The 22,526-nt window shown below is 43.3% G+C and overlaps 1 protein-coding gene and 1 long non-coding RNA gene across 6 annotated transcripts in view; one reads left to right on the plus strand and one right to left on the minus strand.

The window, feature by feature from the left end:
* Window positions 1–22,526, minus strand: part of LOC112545045 (uncharacterized) — a 122,756-nt gene that overhangs the window by 60,987 nt on the left and 39,243 nt on the right. For 3 of the 4 annotated variants that reach the window (XR_012904848.1, XR_012904853.1, XR_012904846.1), the window contains exon 4: window positions 5,750–6,029. This is a non-coding gene — a long non-coding RNA (uncharacterized LOC112545045). Of the gene's footprint in view, window positions 1–5,749; window positions 6,030–22,526 lie in introns of those variants that run through there. The other variant, XR_012904847.1, reaches the window with a different exon arrangement.
* NAV3 (neuron navigator 3) overlaps window positions 1–22,526 on the plus strand; it is an 812,431-nt gene that overhangs the window by 46,814 nt on the left and 743,091 nt on the right. The window lies entirely within an intron of this gene.

A 22,526-nucleotide genomic window follows, 5' to 3' on the forward strand; every position in this document is an offset into this window, starting at 1 on the left:
CAAAGGTTCTCATAAATATAGTTCCACTCCTCTTTTATTGATATCTTCCTAGTTGTACTTTCCCAGAAATATTTGTTTCACATCTAGGCAGTGGGTTCAAATTTCAGTGAGCACAGTGGTGACTGAAAACCTCTGTCATCCCATAGTTATTTGACCCACAGTTTTCTAGGCACAACAGTGCTCAGAAAACATGAGATCTTGACTGTCAATTTCAGTGGGGTGTCAAGTATGAAATGGGGATGGTAACTGGTCTGGCACTCTAATAAGTCATATCTCAGAGTTAGTCTGTATCAGAAAGAACAAGGAAGAGTCTTGTGGCACCTTACAGACTAGCAGATTTATTAGATCATAAGCTTTTGTGGGTAAAATTTACTTTGTCAATCTGTGGTGCTATGGGATTCTTTGTCTTTTCAGTAGGTCATGGTCTTTCCACATCAGAGCTATTACATTTCAAGGGTAATGCATGGTAATGCTGTTTTTGGCGCTTCCATATTCCATGGATGTCGTGGATCTGTCTCCTCAGACGCTGAGCCAAATTTTATGTGCATTTGAAATTCAGCACCAGTCCTTTGTTTTTAAAATACATACCAATTTTGGCATAAAGCTTTTGGCTTCTTCTCTCCCCTTGTAACTTATTGCTTCCTGAGTCTCCCATGCCACTAATGCCAAGCTTACTGCTCTGTATTAGGGATGTCCTTGTGTAGACGACTACACGATTAACCAATAAGCTCAGACTTATTGGTTAATCTTGTCGACTACACACATTCCGCCTCACCCCTCTGCCTCTGTATTAGAGGCAGCAAGGGAGGGGAGCTGGAGCTGGGCCAGGAACTGGCTTAAAAGCTGGCTCCCCATGAGCACAGGATCCATCTGTCTCCCTCCCTCCATGCTGCTGCCTTTGATACAGAGGCAGCAGCACACAAGGTGAGTGGAAGCAGCGCACAAGGTGAGAGGAAGCCAGCTCTCCATGCATATCAGCTCCTGTGAACCCACTTGCCACCCCTTGCTGCCTCCTACAGAGGTAATGGAGGAGGGGAGGCAGGAGCTGGTCCTGGGGGGAGCAAGCTTAAAAGCCGGTTCCCCCCAAGCCGGTTCCCAGTGTGGCCTACGTCCCCTCCCCCCCACTACTTCCTTTATCAGAGGAAGCAGCATGGGGAGGCAAGGGGGAGATGCTCAGAAGCAACCCCTGTCCATCCAGGGAGGTCCAAACTACCCGTGAAGAGAGGCTGTTCCATGGCAGCAACCTCTGTCTGTAGGGAGCTCCGATTCCCCATTCACAGGGGCTGCTGCCACCCACACTGCTGCCTCTTTATCAGAGGCAGCAGCACGGGGTGGCAGGCAGCTAGTCTGCCCAGGGAGCTGTTTTTTAAACTTGCTTCCCTCGCAGAATGGCTTATACCTAGTACCCTGCACAGCTGGCTCTGATATAGAAGCAGCAGCACAAGGTGGAAAGGGGCTCCCCCGGAGTGGAGCCGAAGTGTACTGGCTGCTCTCCCCACCCCTGGGAACTATCAAATAGTTGTGTAACCGCTAAGATTTCATGAGGTTACACAACTATTCAGTTACAACTCCGTATTGTCCTAGATTCTCTCTGCATCTTTCTGAATATCAGTGTCATATATTAGCTTTTCTTCTGGCCACAGGCATATATCCTCTTTTTCTAAGGAGGTTGTATTTGGTATGTCTGCTAAAGGTTCTCCTGTCTGTCTGAATTTCTTTCAGCTGCTTGATATTGATCTGGCTATTGCATCTTAGACCTCAAATGCTCTGAGGTTTTTGTAAAATGTTGCTTACCTGAGCTGAGATCATCCCTTCCGCTTGCGCAAGTGAAAGGGAACTAATGCAAGGAGAAGGCCTGGAGTCTGTCTGGAAAAGGACGGAGTGCTGTCTCGGCACAGGGCAGCATTAAGTCCTGTGCAATCCCCTCCAGAGCTGCCTGCTGAGCACCTGCTAGAAAACTGAGCCAATGGCCACATGTGGAACAGTAAGGAATGTCCGCAGTTTATTCAGGATTGCCTCTGAGTCTGCAGATCTTGGGACTGCTCTTTCTCATTGATCCCTGAGAATTATGGGGCTGTGAGATATCTACATAGGAGTCTCCAAGTCATTCCCAGTAGAGGGGCTGATGTCCCTGTAAACTATATGAGTGATTCCATGGATTTCTCAGTACTCTTATAATGCCATTTTGGGTTTGTTCATTTTTTTTGGTGGGAGAGGGCAGTCTTTCCCTTGCTTTTATGTGATATTCATTCTCTTCAGCATTTCCCCTTAATCCTCTGAAAAAATCCTCTTGGCATCCGTCCCTTAGTCTTTTGTATGAACACACAGAATACATTTTATTTTATGGCAGTGTGTTCCTGTACTGCAAATAAATTACTTTCCAAGTTGCTTAGCAGTCTTGCTCTCCCCTTTTTCTCACCCTTATTCCTTTTAAATGAAAAAAGCAGTTATTTTTATCCTACCCTCATGTGCAGTTTACTTTTCATTTTGTGCATGTATTCATTTCTTTGATTTGCTTTTTAGTGCATTCTTGCAATCTTTAGAACCTACTTCCATTCCCTGTTGTTTTATCCATCTCTCCGTTTCTTAGCCTTGCTTACGTTTTGTAGTGTTTTTTTTTTTCCAGAATGAGCTTTCTGCCTTCTCTCTCTTGCCATACCATTTTGTAAAGTACTCCAAGAATAAAGCAGTCAGTAATTCCCACATTGTTCAAAATTTTGTGCTTTGCAAAAATCCAACCTCCTACTCATTTTTGGTCTTTTGTAATTTCAATTACAAACATAAGCCGAATTGTAATTACTTTTGATTAGGTGAACCAGGCTGGAGCAGCTGTATTTTCTGTTATATAATTCCACTCTTAAATACCTATCTCTTCCCCAATTTGGGAAAACCAAGTACTTAACACCTGAGCATGTTCCTCAGAAACTGTTGCAAAACATGGGGTAGATCTGCATAGGTGTTACTGAGAGGAAAACTTGCCTTTAAATTACTAATATTTGTACAATACTTAATTAAAAAAGTATCTAAGAAATACCTCCTCAATCAAGATAACACATGGCTGGGATATTATCAACATTCCCATTCAATGATGGTGCCAGCAGTTCTTTGTCTGTGTAGATTCTTGCATTAGTACCCTTCCTATCTAATTGCTATCTTATGATCCTTATCTGCTTCTTTTAACTATCCAATCTTGAGGTGCTTATCAGTAACCAGTTTTGCCTACTTGTTTTTCCCTGTCATATTTTCATACCCTCTTCTCCTTTGTCTCCCACCCCTTTTTTTCCCTTCCCTTCCCTTCCCTCCTCTTCTCTCCTTTCTCCTCTATTTATTTTGGGTCTGCATACCCTAAACTCAAAACTCTAGTCATCTGAAGAAGTGGGCTGTACCCACGAAAGTTCAGGATACCATCTACATGTTTTGTTAGTCTATAAAGTGCTACCAGACCATTTGTTGTTTTTTAAGTTTATCCTGTACAAAGTAACTCGGCTACCTCCTGAAGCTTAAGAAATAAATGTCATTTGTAGTCCAAATGCTGAGTTCCATTTATGTTGACAAAAGTGACCACACCATATCTTGTGTGTGTGTGTGTGTGTGTGTGTGGGAGAGAAAGGGGAAGCAGCAGAGGGACATTTTCTTTCTTGCTGGAAGAAGGGTAGGAATGCTTACTGATGGCTGGGGAAGGAGGTCAGAAGCTGCTGCAAAAAAGGAGAGGTGGGGATCAGCGTGGTGATACTAAGAACAGAAGTGTGGAAGGCTTAAAAAGGGGCATGTCAGGTCATGAGAAGCCTTTTCTCCACACAGCAGGCAAGGCAACATTCACCCTCCCTCCTCATGAGGTGGCAAGTATCAGATTTGGTTAGGACCTGCTGTGGGCATCTCACTAGCCAATCCTTTTTAGGGGCACTGGGAAGGAATTTAGTTAGCCCTTACCACCATATGTTTTGCCTTCCTCAGTGGATGTCAGGGACCTATTGTGGTGAGGAGGAAAGGGAGTTAGACTGTGTGTCATTACTAGTTTTGTAAGAGTGGGGCAGATGTCCAGAGCAGACGCTCCATAGGGAAGGCATCCAGTGATCAGATAAATGGCCTGGTAAAAGACATGCAAAGGATATGTCTATTAAAGAACAGACTGGGGAGTGGGAGGGGAGAGGTGGTTTTGAGCTCCTCTGATTGGAATAGCAGGGAGTTAGCTCCCTTTCTTAAAGCACATTTTAACCTTCCTCCGAGGAGGGTGAGTGGTAAGGTCCCAGCAATGGATGGGGGAGGGACCTCGATGGAAAAAGAGGGGGAGCTAGTGGAAGACCCCCCCGGATAATTATGTAATGAACATGGAGTAGCCTGAACTGTAACACTTTTATCTGCCGGGTAGTCCAGCCATCTTATAATAAAATAGTGCCCTGAGTAAATCCATAACAAACGTCTCCTGACTTTCCAGTATAGCTGGACAATGAAATAACCCTTAGCATCAGTATGATGAGCACTCAGCAATACACTTTGGAAAATCAGGCCACTTATTTAGGGTGCCTACTGCTAGGTATGTGCTTTTGAAAATCTTGGCCATAAAGTTAATTATATTTAACTGCTGTCTGGGGTATTTAAGGATAAAACCTTAAAGCAATGCATAGTTATCAAAGTGTACTGCTGCATTTGGGACTGATTCTGGGCAGTCTCAGGTCATGCTTGAGAGAGAGTTACTTCAGACAGATAATTTAACATTGAACAAATGCTTGGGGATATCCTGGATAGCCTCTTGGGGAAGATGGATTTTTTTAATAAAGGCAATCTTCAACACAAGTTTCTATGTACAAGTCTATTGCTTCCCCTTCTGTTCTGTACAAGATCTTCAGAACAGTATATAACCCCTTTCATTTACCCCCTCTTAATTTTCATTCTCCTCTTCCGAGATTTCAACTGATTCTAGGATGATAAAATCTATTTTCTGTGCTTGTATTTCTGGCTTTTTTTTTTCATGCTTCTTGCATTCGTGTGTACAACACAAATGGAGTGTCCTCTGCATGACCTCCCTACCATTTCTTAAGTATTAAGCACTATTTCCTGGTGTCTTTTGCTCTCTAGAGCTCTCTAGAGCTAACAGTATTTGTTTCACTGCCCAAGACTGTTTTCTCCTGGCTACTGATTTGCTTGTTTTATCTGTTTCTTATGTCTTCTCTGGTTGCTATAAAACCCCATCCTCTCTTGGATTCCTGTCGGAAATGGCCATTGTTTGGATTAGGTAATTAACCAGATCTAAGGGCTGGAAACCAATTGATGTTTTGAAAGTTTGCACTGGCTGCAGGAAATAATTAACCTTTGATGCCTCCCCAAATCATCCTATGGAAAAACACTGAGGCCTGGGAGACACTGTGTTATTTATTTCAGTGTCTAGAAGTACCTGTTTGTAAGCATTTTGGGGGCACTTACAAAGCATTAATGGAAAATACACTTAAAATGGCAAGGAAATTGAATTAGTGTGATTTTCACAAGAGACCTTGCTGGATGTGAGACCTAATGTTCCCTTAGTTATGTCCAAGCCAATGCTGGAAAGTACTGTCCTGCTAGTGTAGACAACAGAGTTCAACACTTCAGTAGTTTAGCCAGAGGCAGTCCTAGATGGGCACTGCATGGTGTCCTGTTGCCTCAGTCACACCCACTGAGGCTAAAGCTATATCCACGCAGCCAAGTTCTGTTGACAAAACTTATGCCAACACCCAAATGCTGACAAAAGAAAAATCACTAGAGGGCATTCACGCTTGCTCTCTTTGTTGACAGATCATGCCCATACTGGTGGCACCATCATTGATAGTGTGAGCAATACACTGTGGGGCTATATCCCATAGTGCAGTGTTGTGGGAAGGCAGAGCTGATTCCTGAGTACCTTGAGATTCCCTTCGAGTTCTTCCCAGCAGCTGAGGAGGCTGTGGAGTGGCATCATGTGTAGTTCTGTGAGCTCTCCGTGCTGAGGAATATCAAAGCACCATAGAAGTCTGTCCCCCTCACATTGCAGAAGCAGTCTGCCTGCTGCTGTGTTTCTAGCAGGGCAGAAAAGAAGCATTCCAATGATTTGCTCTTTGTTCCTCAAACAGAGCAGCACATTCAGCTGTCACATACTTTCCAGAGTTTTTAAAGGGGAGGGGCACATGTCTGCAGGACAGCAGAGATCAAAACACTGCCATCAGAGCAGGCATTGTGGGATACTGGTGGACTGTTGCCCGTCAACACATGCCTTTTTGTGCAAGACCTCTTGTGCAATAAGGCTTATTCCTCATAGAAAGAGGAATAACTCTTGCGCAAAAAGCCCTGTGTTCTTACAATTTCCTGTACTTTTTCTTGTGCAAGAACACGCTTGTAGTGTGGACAGTCCACAAGTTTTTGTACAAAACGGCCATTTTTGTGCACAAACTCTGCAGTGTAGACATAGCCTGAATCTCTGACTCTATGGCTGTGTCTACACTGGCATGAATTTCTGGAAATGCTTAAAACGGAACAGTTTTCCGTTATAAGTATTTCCGGAAAAAGAGCGTCTACACTGGCAGGCTGCTTTTCCGGAAAAGCCCTTTTTCCGGAAAAGCGTCTGTGGCCAATGTAGATGCGCTTTTCCGGAAAAAAGCCCTGATTGTCATTTTCGCGATCGGGGCTTTTTTCCGGAAAAGACTACTGTGCTGTCTACACTGGCCCTTTTCCGGAACAGTTTTCCGGAAAAAGGACTTTTGCCTGAGCGGGAACAGCATAGTTTTTCCGGAAAAGCAGCGGATTTCTTACAGTAAATCGTCACTGCTTTTCCGGAAATTCAAGGGGCCAGTGTAGACAGCTCGCAGCTTATTCCGGAAAAGCGTCTGCTTTTCCGGAATAAGTGGCCCAGTGTAGACACAGCGTCCGTGTGGAAGAGGTCTTGAGTGGAAAAAAGTTCCACCATAGCCCAAGTTTGGAGTGAAAGCTGACAAGTGATAGACCTGATAATACTGGGGGATGTTCTTAGAAGAACATTTATTCTTAGCCAGCCTAATTTCACCAACTGAACTGGTGAAATTTGCTTTGCCAGGTGAAAAGGCTGCTTCAGGACTTAGTGGGTTTGATAGAGGCATTGCAGTAAGCTTTGAAAACGAGGGCATAAGGTGTTCAGAAGTACAAGCCCATCCTAACTCAAGAGTCATTTAATGACATATTAGTGCTCAGCTTTTGAAAAATTCCACCTTAGAGGGCAATGGGATAGTATATAGAAAATGTAACAGACACATCCTTTCTGTCTTGCACAAAAGGTACAAGCAAGGTGAGCAACAGCTGAAGTTTTCATTTGTAAGGGTACGTCTACACTGTGTGGCTCTTCCAGAATATTGGAGGTATCCTGAAATAGCTAGCCTGTGTCTTAACAAGCCACATGTGTCAGCCAATGGTCAGGGCAGTGTATGTGTGTGTGTGTGTGACACCCAAGTCTTTAACTGCTAAGACACAAGGTCCCGTCGCAGCGGGCAGCCTAGGAGGCTGAAGGGCGCCCCGAAAGTTTAACATCCGTGCCTTTACTGCTAGGACCGGGGTCCCGTCGCAGAGGGCAGCCAACAGGCTGACAGATGCCCCAGAATTTATAGGAAGAGCTTATTACATCTCAGATTTCAGCTGCTAGGATACAGAATCCCTTCGCAGCGGGCAGTCTAGGGAAGACTGAGAGATGCCCCAACGGATCTGTCACCTGGGAGTGACACGATCCAAAATGCCGAAGCTCTTCCTATACCTGTCCCTTATGACCGGCTGAAGTTCTTTTAAATTGTGTTTGGTTCTGTTATAGCAACTGAAGGAGTCAGGTTAAAGCTTAACCAGTTACAGGTTTATTAAAAAGGCTTATAAAGCATGTGGTTACAATGGCTATTGCTCTACTTCTTAACTGCTAGCAAATATAGATCTTAAAATGGTTACAAAGAAAAAGGAGGATAGAAAATAATGGTACCAAGTGACAGCTTAATCTTTAAAGAGCTCTAACACTATGTATATACTTAAACAAAGAACACATACAGGTACAATTTTTACCCCCTTCTGTGCCTCTCGACTCCAGCGGGTCAGGCCAGGGTCGGTCCCTCAATTCCTCGGAAAGACGAATACGAGGTGGACGTCCCCATGGAACCTCAGGAGGTCAAACACCAAACCCGACCAGCAGATAGATGGTAGATTGACGCTCAGAGTAAGTGTGCTGCTGGACCCATCTTTATACCCCTAGGGGCCCGTATCATCTTTCTTATCTAAGATGTCAAATTGTACTGGTCTGTTTGTGGCGCCAGTTCTTACAGGGGAGTTTCAAATAATTTAAACTTGTAAGAGAGAGAGAGCGCTAAATTAGGAGTACCGGACATTCTTTGCTGGGCAGGAGATTCCTCCCCCCTCCCCAGACGAGTGTGTGATTGTATCAATATGGGTTTCAGTCAAGGGCACTCCTCGGCAGCCTCTTGGCCAGCGATTAGTTTGACCACCCCCTTATCTCTTCTTACAGTTGTCCAGGGTCACTGGATGAGCCCAGCATATCTGAGCCTCCTGCTCCAAGGCTTTCAAAGACCATGCTGTTTTATTGCTGTGTGTGCCCTGCATGCTTTCAAGCAAGCAAAGATGGATGTCACAGTGGGGGAGGAGGGTTCATGTCTGGCTACAACATGTTGTTTCAAAATATTTTTTTGAAATAACGGGCACACTATTTCTGCATCCCTGTAAACCTCGTTCTACGGGGGCTAAGAGATGTCTCAAAATAGTGCGTTATTTCAAAATTTGGTGCTGTGTAGATGTGCCAAATTTCAAAATAAGCTATTTTGAAATAGAATCGAAATAAGATACGAGTTTGGGTGCTGTGTAGATGTAGCCTAAGTGTAGTCCTTCCCTTGATGTTTGGCTCCATATCCCTGGTGCTTGCAACCTGGAGTGACTTCTTCCCCTTCTCATATGACTTGGGTCCTGGGTTTATTGTTGCATGACCCGGTGCCTCCACCCAATGTGACTTCTCTTTGTGCCTGGGATACAAGGGGTTATATTAGTAGGGAAAATAACAGATATTCCTTTCTTTAAACAAGGACCCTGATCTAGCACGTAAGAAGCAAAATACAATAATACAAATTCCCACCAATGAAATCCCACACCCAAAAATTAATGGGTCAAAGGTGGACTTTACTGAGGACAAGAAACGGAGGCACTAGTGAAGGAAGGGGTGAATGTTAGTGAACAAAAACTAAAACATTAATGATATAGCAAATTCCCCTCCCCTCACCGCTACATCACAAATCCCAGCTTCATCCCTGGCACCCAGCTGGAATGCCTTGAGTCCAGAGATGGGTTTAACAGCAGTACAAACATTGGATGACTTAAATAGTGTAACCCTCTTACAGTATTTTCACCCCTGGATGGAGGCAGGACCTTCCCCGGGTTCACTGGTCTGGAGTCCTGAGGAGGTCTTGGCTATCTCTGCAGCATGGGAACTATCTAGTCCCCACTGCAGTTAAAAGCTTCCCTTTGTAGAGATTTGGAGCTAAGCAGAGAGTTTAACCACCTGGCTGTTCTCCTTTCTCAGCTCCAAATTCAAAAGTTCACAACTGGGCCAGGAATTCGTTCTCTTGTTGGCTCTGGCTAGAGCATTCAGCCCTTTCTGTCCCTGCCCCATATTGTAATCATACTAGGAAATGGTGTCCAGAGACTCTGGAATGGTTATTGTAGTCCAGGGGTGGGGAACCTCAGGCCTCGGGGCCGGATGTGGCCCCCGGCTTGACTGGATATGGCCCCTGAGGCTCAGGGCTCCTGTCCTAGCACTGGGGAGCCTGTGTCTACTGAGGGATGGGAGCATGCAAAAATCTGCTAGCCTGGACACCACTGGGCTCTGTGGTGTGAGGGAAATGTGGAGAGTGTCTTTTGTCTTCTCAGTCAGAGGCCATGTCATTGAGGGTTTGGGTTTTTTTTGGCCTCTCACTTGTGTGTGACCCCCTACTGATTTTTTTCCTTGGGTCAGCGGCCCCTGACCCAAAAAAGGCTCCCCACCTCTGTTGTAGTCCATAGGGCAGGACCCTTAAAGACTTAATCCAGTGTTGTTGGATCTGCCAAACTCCAAACGGATTAACACAAATAATGACTTTTTTTAAAGAATGTGCACTCTTTGGGGCAAAGACCATGTCTTTCTTTGTGTTTGTATGATGAAACTTCAATCCTGATTTGTGGCCATTGGGCGCTACTATATTAGAAATAATGGTAATAAAACCATACAGCCCTCTTGTATCAGTGAGCCTACAGTATGAACGTTTTCCCATCACTGTGTTACAGTTTCACTTTTAATAAGCACTTGTTAAGATTCAAAAATTCAACCTTAACTAACAATTATGGTGGAGAAAAGACTTCATTTAATATGTTCACTGGCTGAAATGTTAATGTTCAACACTCAGCTCCCAGAGAGAAACAAAACACAATAAAACAGTGTTGGAATTATATGTGTTAAAGCAGGAAATGGCTCGGGCATGCTTTCCTGCTCTTGTCCTCAAACATGATTATGTTTTCCTGCTGTCTGCTGATCAGCTATTGACTTATTGGCACTCGGATTAGACTTTGCAGAGAATAAATTACCAGGGAAAAAGCATGTTGCTTTCTAAGAATAATCAGTTTTCTTGGACGCCGCTGTCATTGGAATGCTCAAGACTTAATAGAAGCAGAGACTTTTCTTCTCTCTTTGCAAAACTCTCACAAATCCATGTTGCTTTTGACACCCTGACAACTCATGCTGGTCAGTTGTTTTTAGTACTGTTGAACTGTGCATGAAAAAGTCATTAGCCCCAATGAAGAGACTTGCTAAAATTACTAGAACAGAAATAAAAAGATTCGGAAAGAAAGTAGCAGAACTTGGAGAAAGGGTTGGGGGAAAATGCCATCTAAACACCCATGTTTAGAGCCCTGCACATCCATGGATATCCGCTTTATATCTGCTTTATATCCAAAGGAGGAGTTTTGGGGGTGTGTGGAGGGAGAGGGGGAGGGAAGGGGCAGCAGCCATGTGCTCCAGGAGGGAAAGAAGTTCACCAGCCAGGTGTGAGAGGCATGCACTGCATGCAAGTACTTTTCCCTCACTCCCTAACAGTCCTGGGAATGGGAAGAAAAGCAAGCCATATCCCGGCTGGCCCTCCCCTCCCCAAACTCCATCCTTGTTAATATCCGGAGATATCCACATCGGTGGATATGGATGCAAGAATCTGCAGCTCATTTTCGTGGATGCAGATACAAATTTTGTATCCAGCACTCTGCAAATTTGTGGATATCTGTGGCTCATTTTTATGTATATGAATGAGGATGTGGATACAAATTTTGGGACAGGGATGTAACCTTTGACCCCATGTACACAGGAAAGGCCCTTAACGGCCCAACCATCTTATAACATAGGGTACGTCTACACTTTCTCCCTAGTTCGAGCTAGGGATGCAAATGTAGACAATCAAAATTGCTAATGAAGCAGGGATTTAAATATCCTGCCCTTCATTAGCATGATCTCGCCTGCGCGTTACTCCGCTCAACAGCTGATTCGAACCAGAAGTGCACGCTGGAACACGTTAGTTCAAACCAAACCCCTTGGTCCGAGCTAACGTTACTCCTCAAAAAATTGCATCCAAAAAATTAGGAGTAATGTTAGTTCGAACCAAGGGGCTTGGTTCAAACTAACGCATCTCGGCACGTACTTCCTGGTTTGAATCAGCTGTTGAGAGGAGTAACACGCAGGCGAGATCATGCTAATGAAGGGCAGGATATTTAAATCCCTGCTTCATTAGCAATTTCGATTGTCTACGTTTGCATCCCTAGCTCGAACTAGGGAGAGAGTGTAGACGTATCCATAGTCAAGGCACTGCTGTGTTTCTATTATGGTCACCCCACAAGATAAAATTAACTATGCAGATGGGACAGAAAACATCATGCTCTAAATGAACTCTAGTCTGTTTTATGGAATCATCTTGGAAAAGGGTAATGAAAGTCTTATAATCTATTTTTGGCTTGATTCCTGGAGTTAGAGTTGCCTGGCACAATTTTGAGCTCTTATGTCTTCTAACTCGAAGATTAGAAAAAAATTGACAGGGTGATTTAAGCACTAATTTTCAGTGCCTTAGGTTGCTGCATGTTTGTACACCTACATGGTGCTGCACAAGTTGGACTGCATGTTCAGACTGAGGCTTTTCACTTCTAGACACACAGATCACGATCTCACACTTTTGCATCCAGTTGTTATCATGCAAAATAGACATGTATGTGCATCTTTGCAAATACAAACCTACCAGCAGGATGACAAAAACTGGAATACAAGGATAACCTGTAATATATCTCTAGGATTTTTCAAGTTGCTGATGTGCCAGAATTTGTTTGGCAAAGATTCAGAACTACCATGGGTTGTGCTGTGCTCAAAATAAAGATAGAAAATAATTATCTTATATCTGACCCCTTCATCCCATCAAGACTGCTGTTCATGAGCCACTTGGGGAAAATTTTGATTAACTTAAAATGCCTGAGGGCACCCTGTGGATGTTTTATAGATAGGGATAGTCTAAATGAACATAATTTACAGCAAAGCTATATTTATGGCCCTGTTGTACCTGAAAGGTACTGACCTATTTGGAGGTGGTATGAAGCCACATCCCTCAGGCTCATAAGGGGTCGGCACACACCACCTTCCCTTAAGACAGGGGTGGGAAACAAGGGTGGAATTTCAAGTGTGTGTGTGTGTGGGGGGGGGCAGCAGCTATGCACTCTGGGATGTGACTAGTTTTTCATCCCATTCTCTGTACGCTAAGGGAGTGAGGGGAAAGTGCTTGCAATCCTGGCAGCCAGGTGTGAGAGGCATGCACAGATTGCAAGCACTTTCTCCTCACTCCCTTAGCATCCAGGGAATGGGATGAAAAGCTAGCTGCATCCCAAAACTCACGGCTGCTGCCACCCCATACACTTGAAATGGCACCCTTGGTGTGGAACCTTTTTTGGGTAGGGGGTTGCTGACCCATTGATTTTACTATCGGGCAGGAGGCAGTGGGGGCTTGAGTGCCAGTGTAGGCTCCCTAATGCTGGGGGAAGAGGGGAAGAAACCTACACCCCAGAGGCTGGATCCAGACAAGCAAGAGACCACATCTGGCCCCTGGGCCTTAAGTTCCCCACCCCTGCCTTAAGAGGAGATGCCAAACGAATTCCATGCAATATCTGATTAAAGTAAAAAGAGAATTGGTAAAATGGTCCCACCTCATTCTATCTCCTTATTCAATGTCACAATGGATGCTAGGAAGGCACAGTCCCTGAACTCCAGGGAACACAGATCCAAATGGTGTAAAGGGAAGAAGCTTATGACTCCTACCCAGCACCACCCTCCCTGCTCTGCCATGGAACACCTGTGCCAGGTCCTGAAATGATAATCTGGTACAGGACCTTTGGCCAACAAATCAAATCCACTTCCTGTTGCCAAACTGTTAATTGTTTCCCTTATCAGGATTCTGGAACTACAGTCCAAGACACACTGTCATCTCTTCCAAGTAAAATATTCTGTTGCTTGTTATTGCTCTCAATTGCCAAAGATAGACGGAGGGGTTGAAAGTGTCAATATGTTATTAATTCTACAATAGCAAGTTCCTGGCACAAGCCATTCAGATGAAGCAATGTGATAAAGTGAAGCAGTTTAAAATTACAGCAAGTTCAAGGCAGACACAGTACTTCAGTGGCAGTATCTTCAGGTGAAGAACTGAGATGAGATTGGTGAACTTTGATTGATCGTTAGTTAATCACACCAAGGGGCTGAGCTGACACAGCGGTCTGCCCTTACAAGGTTCTGTGCTGCCATTCATTACTATCCTGTCAGTCACACTGACTTGTGCAAGAAGTGCTTTCAAGAAAAATTAAACCGACGCAGCTCGTGTGAATTCCAGCCAAGCTTATTTCATGGGGGCTGTGGAAACAGAAAGCACAAGTGCTTTGCTGGTAATTTCAAGCAATTTGGGGAAGAAGGATTAGAGTCAAGTGCAATTCTGGTCAGAGACATTTCTCTTAATAAAAAGCACCATCTTGCTCTGCCTGTCAGCTCTTTGTGGCATTGAGCCATAGCTGCTTATTTTACTGCTATTAGCATTGTCGGACAATATAGCTGTGAGATTGCTGGCTGCAGGGGCGGTCCTATGGAGCATAGAGGCCTATGTGAAGCAACATAGGGACCCCATGCAACTTGTGGATACCTGTGCCACCTTTCTCCCATTGTAGTGAGCTTCCTCCTTCATTTGTTTACAAGGCTCAATATTCTCTAGCGACAGCTCTGCCTACATAGACTGACAAGTCATGTTGTGGAATCCAAGTGCTACTTTCTCAATAGTGGAGGGGAAGGCATTTTAGCCTCTTTTATGGACTGCTTGGGGACCACATAAAAAAGTGTGGATGGTGCTGTGCATGGCACTGAATGAACATGTGTGATATGGGGACATATGTGATGGTGTAGGACGTAGGCCACCATGGTGGGTTGGTTTCTGTTCTGCCTTGTGCTATCAGTTCTTATTGGAAGAGCTGCTGTGCAAGAGACAGCAATTAAAATAGCTTGATTTATTTTGAGATCCCAGGTTGAATTTGCAATACTGGCAGATTTAAAAAAAATTTTTGGATTTGCAAACTGGCTGCACTTTATGTGTGAGTGAGTGAGAGAGAATAAATATGGAATTCCACAATATCATTCTACAGTTACTTCCCAGATAGCACCAGCCTTTAATGAATAGAAGCTATTTTTTTAAAACAGCTTTTCACTTACTTGGAAGAATGTTTATTTGCTGACATTTTATTTTAGAAATATTTTAGATGACTTTTGCACCCCTTGCATAGCAAGAACAAAATGGTTAACAGCTATGTGTGTAATTTACAATCTAGTTTGTTTTCCTATTTTTATTCCACATAGCAATGCAGGAACTTTATTATCTCTCTTGCAGACTGCTAAACAAACAACAATTACATAACCCACAGGGGCCAATTAAAATGGTTCTTTGCTTTTTACCCCCAACTTTTACATGGGACAGCTTGAAAATTGTGTATCAGAATTATAGCTATTTATTGTCCCGTAACAGCCTTCATTTAACTTTAGCAAGCTGTCTGATCAATGTGGGAGGCTCATGTGGGAACAGCAATTCTTTTCCATTAAGAAAATTTCCAACTCTATGTGAACTGATTCACAAAGAGAATTTATCTCTTCTCCCAACATGATATAAAAAAAAGCCTCAGCCAAGATTGCCAGAAAGTAACTGTAATGCCCAAGGCTTCTGTCATGCAAAGTTTTTGGTTACAAGGGCTACCATGGGGAATTACAAACAGAAAAAGATCAGTGAGTGAGACATGATTTTTTGCACCAATGTCAGAGTGCAAGGATGCAATAAAAGGGAGATGATGGCACAGAGAGAGGTTTAGATAGTTAACTGGAAATATGTTGAGTGATGGGGTGGGCCAAGCCCTGAGGCCAGAGAAGGACCATAGAGAAGTCCTCCCGGCAAGCTAGAGGGGCTATGGAGGAACCAGCCAATCAGGAGCCAGGAGGCACTACAAAAGGAGCTGCAGGACTAGAGACAGCTTTGTTGCAGCCCAGGCCTGAAAGGGAGATGGTCAGAGCGGGCTGGCTGGCAGGCAGAACCATGGACAGCTCAGAGTGGCGTGCTGTTTAGAACATTATCTCCAGGAGGCGAAGCCCGGTAGAGATGACTCTCATAATGAGTGGGGAAATGGACTAAATTGAGAGAGACTCTACAGAGGGCACCGGGGTGGGATAGAGAGATACTCTACAGAGGGCCCACCCTAGAAGGAGCTTGTGATTGCATAAAGGGTGTGACTAGGCTAGAGGGCTGAGTAGCCGCAAGGCCTTTATGATGACAGAGTGCAGGAACCTCCACTTGGCCAAATGGGAGCATTCGCATGAAGTGAGTGCTGACCCCATTACATGTTGTCAATTAGCTTTATAGTGATGGAAGTGAAAAATGTTCAGTGCCATTGTTAATGGGATAGCGTCCTGTTATGAAACAATGATTCATAAATGTAAGAACACAAAAGTTAAATTGTACAAGCTTGTGGTGAAATCCGTTCTGTAGATGTCAGAGGCTCAGAATTGTCTGACTAAATATACTCATGTTCTCTTCCCACTATCCTCCCTTGATTTGACCGGCATCCTCCGCTCCTGGCATTTTATGATGCGTTTCTTGACTTTATGAACGCCTCTTACCATCTTTTTATGTGTGGAATTTAAATAAAATAAATGTTAGGGCCATATGATACTATTTTACACTGAAACTAGGGTTAATTCATGTGTTTCAGAAAGCTGAGAGCACTCCCTGTATCTCAGGATCCCAGTGTATGTTTCTGCCATTGTATTCTGGATGATTTATAACTTCTGTAATTGTGTTGCACACAAAGGGAAAATGATATAACCGAAAGCATGTGGAAAAGGGTAGCACTTCAGGAGAAGATTTGAATTGTAAGTTTAATGCAGAATAGTAGGGAGTTGACTGGCTACGTGGACTTTTTTGTTTGTGTCAGCTAAATCCGAGGCAAAATACAAAAATTTTAGTATTCAGGAACGTTGTGGCAGTCTCTAAAGGAAAGAAGGATTATTATCCCTTTTTACAGGTAAGAAAACTAAGGCATAAGGTGATGAGGAGTTGCCTCCAGTCAACCAGCAGGCCTGGGGTTGATTCAGGATTAGAACTCAAGTGTCCATGCCCTAGTTAAGTGCTCCAGCCTCTAATCCCAATGCCTATGGAAGTACATGGGGAAACTCATAGGGTTACTCTCCAGTAATTGTCTTGTCAATTGTCAGATGTTCTTGTTAAATGTGGGATTAATTATGTGATACAACAACTGCTTTAGTGGTTAGGCTTTAGCTGGTGTGCCCACATTTGAATATGGAAGTAGGTTTAATCATGGTAAAGAGGTTTAATGCCAGTGTCAATAGGTGGTTTAACATATTAAAAATAAATGAAAAAGCTTTTGTGTGGATAAAACAGATTCCATGACTCAATCTCCTCCTTCAGGTGTCTAAGCTTTCTTGTGTTTTTCTGAATTATTCCTTTAGGACTCTGTAGTTAATAGGGAGGATGGCGTGGGTATAGGGTGGGTATGTAGAGCTATGTGCATCTCTGCTCCTTCTCCTGCTATGCCCATGTCAGGCTTTACAGATTGATGCACCCTCTTAGGGCATGTCTACATAGCAGGGCTAAAGCCAAAATATGCTACACAACTTGAGCTACGTCAATGGTGTAGCTTAAGTTGAAAGAACTTATTTTGGCTTTTGGTGCTGTCTACATAGCAGGAAGTTGAAAGAGAGCACTATTCCTCTGACTTGCCTTTATCCCCATAAAATGAGGGTTACAAGAGTCAGGGTAAGAAGTCCTCCATCTTGACATTGTCAAAGTAACTGCTTGTGTAATCACCACCAGGCGGATTTGAATCTGGGATCTGTGGAGCTGAGTAGAGGAGCCTCTACCCTCTGAGCTAAAAGTCAGTGGGCTCCTAGCCCATACTGTAGAAGTCTCTTGGTCTTAACGGTTGTTGTGGTCTAGGTACCACTTGCATTGCTCAGTAACCACCCTAGGTGTGTGGTTTACACTTCCAGTGTAGACGCGCCCTTTATTGTTTTAAGAAAGCTCTCCCTTTTGATTTATACCCTCACTAAAGATGTTAATATGTGGTTAATTGGCTAGTCAACTAGTCGATGGAATTTCAGCTAGTCGATAGGCACTTCTGCATTCCTCCTTTCAAATGTACAAGAGCCCCAACTGGCTGCATGCTGGTGCCTGCTTTGAAATGCACAAGAGTCCCCAGCGGGGGCTCTTGTGCATTTCAAAGCCATGGAGGCTGGGGTCAGCGGGGGGGTGGGCGGACACTCACAGGAGGACTGATCAGCTGTGCGACCACTGTCCCTTTGAAACTGCTGCCTTCGTGCGATTTAAAGGGGCGGCAGGGGACCCCAGGCTCAGCTGGGGATTCCCAGCTGACCCTGGGCTCCCCGTGGCATTTACCCAGGATCAGTTGAGGAGTCCCCAGCTGACCCCAGGTTCCGGGGAAATGCCGCTGGGAGCCTGGGATCAGCTGGGAATCCTCTGCTCACCCCGGGCTCCAGGGCTGCCCCTTTGAATCCCTGCAGAGGCAGAGTTTTAAAGGGGCAGCCTGCCGCATAGCTGATCCCAGGATCGGCTGTGCAGCTGTCGCCTTAGGGTTTCCAAGTGGCAGTGCCACAAAGTGGCAGCTGCCACTTTGAAGTACCCTTCCTCCCCTTTGCTGCTTCTATTTCATAGAGGCAGGAAGGGGGGCATTACTAGTCGACATTACTGTCAGATAAGCAAATGCTTATCGGATAGTCACTAGTCTTTAACATCTTTAACCCTCACCTTTTCCTTTGCCTGCCTGCCACTCTATGGGGTCTCTGGACTAATGCCCAAAGTGACAACCACTGGTGGTAAAGAAGCTGCAGACTTCTTTATAATTGAACCTTGTCAGTGCTGCCCATTAAGTCTGCTGTGCACGTGCTGGCTCATTAAGCAAAGCCACTATAACTTCTTCTCTCTCTAGTTTTGTCCCTCCCCCACCCAACATGGCATTCATTCAAACAGTCCCTTATTTTATATGCTGAGGTGCAGGAATAAGTTGTTAATTGCTGCTGTAGTTAGTTATCAGCTTGGCGGTGACACACGTCAGGCCCACCAGCTGTAGAGAGCCAAAGGATGGGGTCAGGGTTCGAGAGTGTTGTTGATTAAGTATGTAAACACAGACATGCAGTTCTGCTAAAACTATGGATTCCATCCATTCATATTTCTTGAATGCTTAATGCTGGTTTGCATATAAATAATTTGCATGTAGACATTTAAAAAAAAATCAGGGAGTGGAGTGCACTGAACCGGGAGTCAAGAGATCTTGGTCTAATTAATTTCTGGTTGTCTCTTGTCTTTCTGTGTAACATTGGACAAATCACTTTCCCAGTCTGTGACTTTTTCCCTTCTCATCATCTGTTTTGTATATTTGGGCAGGGATATTTTTCATTTACATTGTGTTTGTAGAGCACCTAGCACAATGGAGTTCATCTCTCAGTGCATTTAGATACAGCTGTCATTCAAATAACTTGTAGCAAAAATACATCTGAATTATTTAAACTGGAGAAGGAAAACTATTGACTAGAAATATCAAGTCTATATTTCTGCCAGTGCACGATTTTCTTCACCAGTAGATAGTCCTATGCTTTTTTTCCGATGTAGTATAAACACTTCAAAGAAAAAGAGTTTGTATAAGTTACCTTAAGAGATTATTTGACAGTCATTTTCAAGAAGATTTTTTTTTGTATATTCCAATGAGTATTTCCTCCTACTTTCATCTCATGGGTTCTAGTTAAATCCTGCCCCACCTTTTAAGTTGCCTTAGGTAATTGGGTTACCTCCTATTTTCCCATCTCATAGTATTAGTGGATGTCAAATAATAGATGGTCTCCAGAGAAGTGCCTTTGCAAAATTTAGGACTTTGGACCCTACGCCTAAATATATATAAAGGGAATTTACTGGAACTAGGATGAACAGAGCAGCCTTGTCCTCATATGCAAAAAGCAATATTTCTGGAACATGGGATTGAGCACAACTCCAGTGCCATCTTGGGAAGCTGCACCAACACAGGGCTGATTTTCTTCCTTTTTATGGATCTGCCTTTCTGTAGGATTTATATAACCCTCATCACTGTGCCTCAGAACGCTTAATCTGTTTATCTTCCCTCAAAGCCTCAAGGAGTCAGGGAAGTAGCATTATCAGCCTTTTATAGGCAAGAAATGGAGACAGAGAGGCTAAGCAAGTTGCCCAAGTCACAGAAGAAGTCTGTGGTGGACCAGGAGTTGAACAGAGATCTCCCATGGTCCAGGCATGCACTGTAAACACTAGACAACTGTTTGTCTCATCCTTTTGGTGTTGTTTTCCACACTGCTTTGGAGGTGAGAGAAGGAGGTGGAATAATTCAAAAACCCACTAATACACAGCTCTATATAGAGGGTTTTTTTCATCCATCGTTCTCAAGGGACTTTAGAAGAGGATATCATCATCCTCATTTTACGGATGAGGAAACTCAGGCAAAGAGGAAAGGTGATTTGTCTAAGGTCCCAACCTCTGCAGTGCCTAAGCTGTGAATAGACCCCAAGTCTCCTGAGTCCAAGTCCAGTACTCAGAGTGATATAAAACTCCCTGGAATTCAATTATTATGTATTTTTTCGACTTGACCCATTTGTGAAGAAGAGAGAAGTGAGTCTGCTTGTTTGGTGGACTTAGGGAGTATGTATTGACTTGTTCTATTTTAATGAGAAGCTATTGTTGGTGGAGGCAGCTTATATTTTTCTTCTCTGAGATTCTGCTGCTATTTTTGTTGCTTTTTATTTCTAGAACACATAGAGAGCTAGACAGGCCACCTTAATATTATGATGCTAATATTTTGATTTCACAGAACAGGCTCATATTTCAGCAATATTGTGCATGGAATTTATTTTCACTCTTTTCCTAAGACTTTTCAAACTGTAATGTGTTTCTCTGCAGGATTTGATAATGCAATGTGCAATTTCTTCATTGTATCTGGAAAAGCATTAAAATGTAAATTAGAGTAACAATGCAATTCAGTAAAGCTCATTGCAATAGGCTAATAAACAGCATCTGTGCAGAACCTGCACCAACCATTATCTTCACTTCCAATAAATGTGTATAACTTGTTTCTGTTGATTGACAATACAGAGTAAAACCTCAGGAATAAAACACATCCATTAGAATTTTCTTCAGGATATAAACATATTTTAAAAAAACCTACAACCTGGACCTTGATGTTATGTATGCTGGAACACTGCCTTCCTTACCCCCTTTTCAAGATAATCTGGGAAAGCTTCATGGGAGTTTTTAAAAACAGAGAAGCTGCTTCTTTAAGGTAACATTCTGCATCTTCTCAGCATCAAAACATGGAAACTGTGGAAACTCTGGAGTAACTAACACCTTCAAGGTGCAGCAGCAGCACAGCTTTGAAAGTGACTAGTTGAAGCTTTGATTTTTATTCTTCTGACAGCATTGGTCCTTCAGATGCTCCTTTTAAGTGGTAAGCAAGAAACCCATACCTCCTTGGAAAAAAAAGTGTGTGTGTGTGAGATTGTCTGATATGGTGCTATTCAATCGAAAATAATACAGGTAAAAGGTCTAAACAACTACTAAATGTACTGACAAATACTGGTTGTCTAATACAGATGGACTTTTTCAGTGACCGGTCAAACGTAAATGTTTTGGAAAGCTGAAGATAGTTTAAAGTAGTCTTTTAAGATGATGGGTTGCTTGTTTGGGGGTGACATGGAGTGCAAGTTTCAATATACATGTTATATATTTTCTGTGTTTCAAGGGACACTGAGCCGAGGTTCTTATTTTGTTGATATATGGTTTGAGGGAATCATGAATTTTCAGTCAAGCAGTGTTTTAACTCCAGATCTCATTCTGCCTCTTTACACCTATATAAGTTTTGTAATATGTTCTGGATAGAAGAAGTATGAAAACTATAGGACTGTAAATCCCAAGCACTCAGAAATCATGAGGCAGCTCCCCAAAAATCAAAACATTGGGTTAAAAATCACGAGAAATCTAAAGAACAAATGCAGCTGGAGTTCTTTATTTGTGTTTTGGCATTTGATCATTGAGTGCATATTGTACTTCGGTTATTTTTTTGGAGGTTTTTTTCACAATCCCAAGGGCCTTGTTTTTAAAATGAGAGCTAAGGATTTAATGTAATTATAGAATTAAGAGAAGTAAAGAAAAACACTGAGTATCATGAGACTTGTGATTAAAATCCGAAGACTGGGCAATACTGAAACTAACTCTTGCTTCATTTACAACTAAGGCCACTGACATCTGTTTTACCTTGGTCCTGAAAGTCTGAAAACTTTTTTTACTCTGCGGTATGTAAGATCTGGATTTTTTTTCAGTAATTTGAATCCCTGGATTCAGGCAGAAAACTAGGTTTATGAGAGTTCTTCTGATGCGACCAAACTGTGCACATTCCAAGATTTGTGAGTTGGGACAGATAATTTAACAACTTTTTTTCAATCCTAAAACCTTGGGGCCAGTCTGCGTTGGTTGAGTCTAGAAGCTACCATAACTAAGACTAACTGCCCTCCATCTCCAACTGAGGGTGCTAGTGGCCAGGATCCTTTGGCATGTACTAGTGTCCTGGCCACATGTATTTCTCATAACATACCCCCCAGAGCTGTTGGTGGGGAGGGATAGTGGGTCAGGAGCTGTTGTATCCACTCTACATCACCAGATATTTTCCCCCACCTCTGAGTTAGGGGGAATCCTCACAAGACTGGTTAATTTGGCTTTGCTACTGAGTCACACAGATACATTGTTCTCCATAATATACTACTTATAGGCAGCAACTGAATAGGAGTGGGCAACTATAGTCCTGGAAAAACTTGGAGTCAAACTGACAGCACTTCAAAACAGGCCAAGTTAGTTTATTAAAAACCCATTTTGTGGTGCAGATGTTACTTTTAATCC

This window comes from Pelodiscus sinensis, chromosome 1 (assembly GCF_049634645.1).
Source record: "Pelodiscus sinensis isolate JC-2024 chromosome 1, ASM4963464v1, whole genome shotgun sequence".
Taxonomy (NCBI): Eukaryota; Metazoa; Chordata; order Testudines; family Trionychidae; genus Pelodiscus; species Pelodiscus sinensis.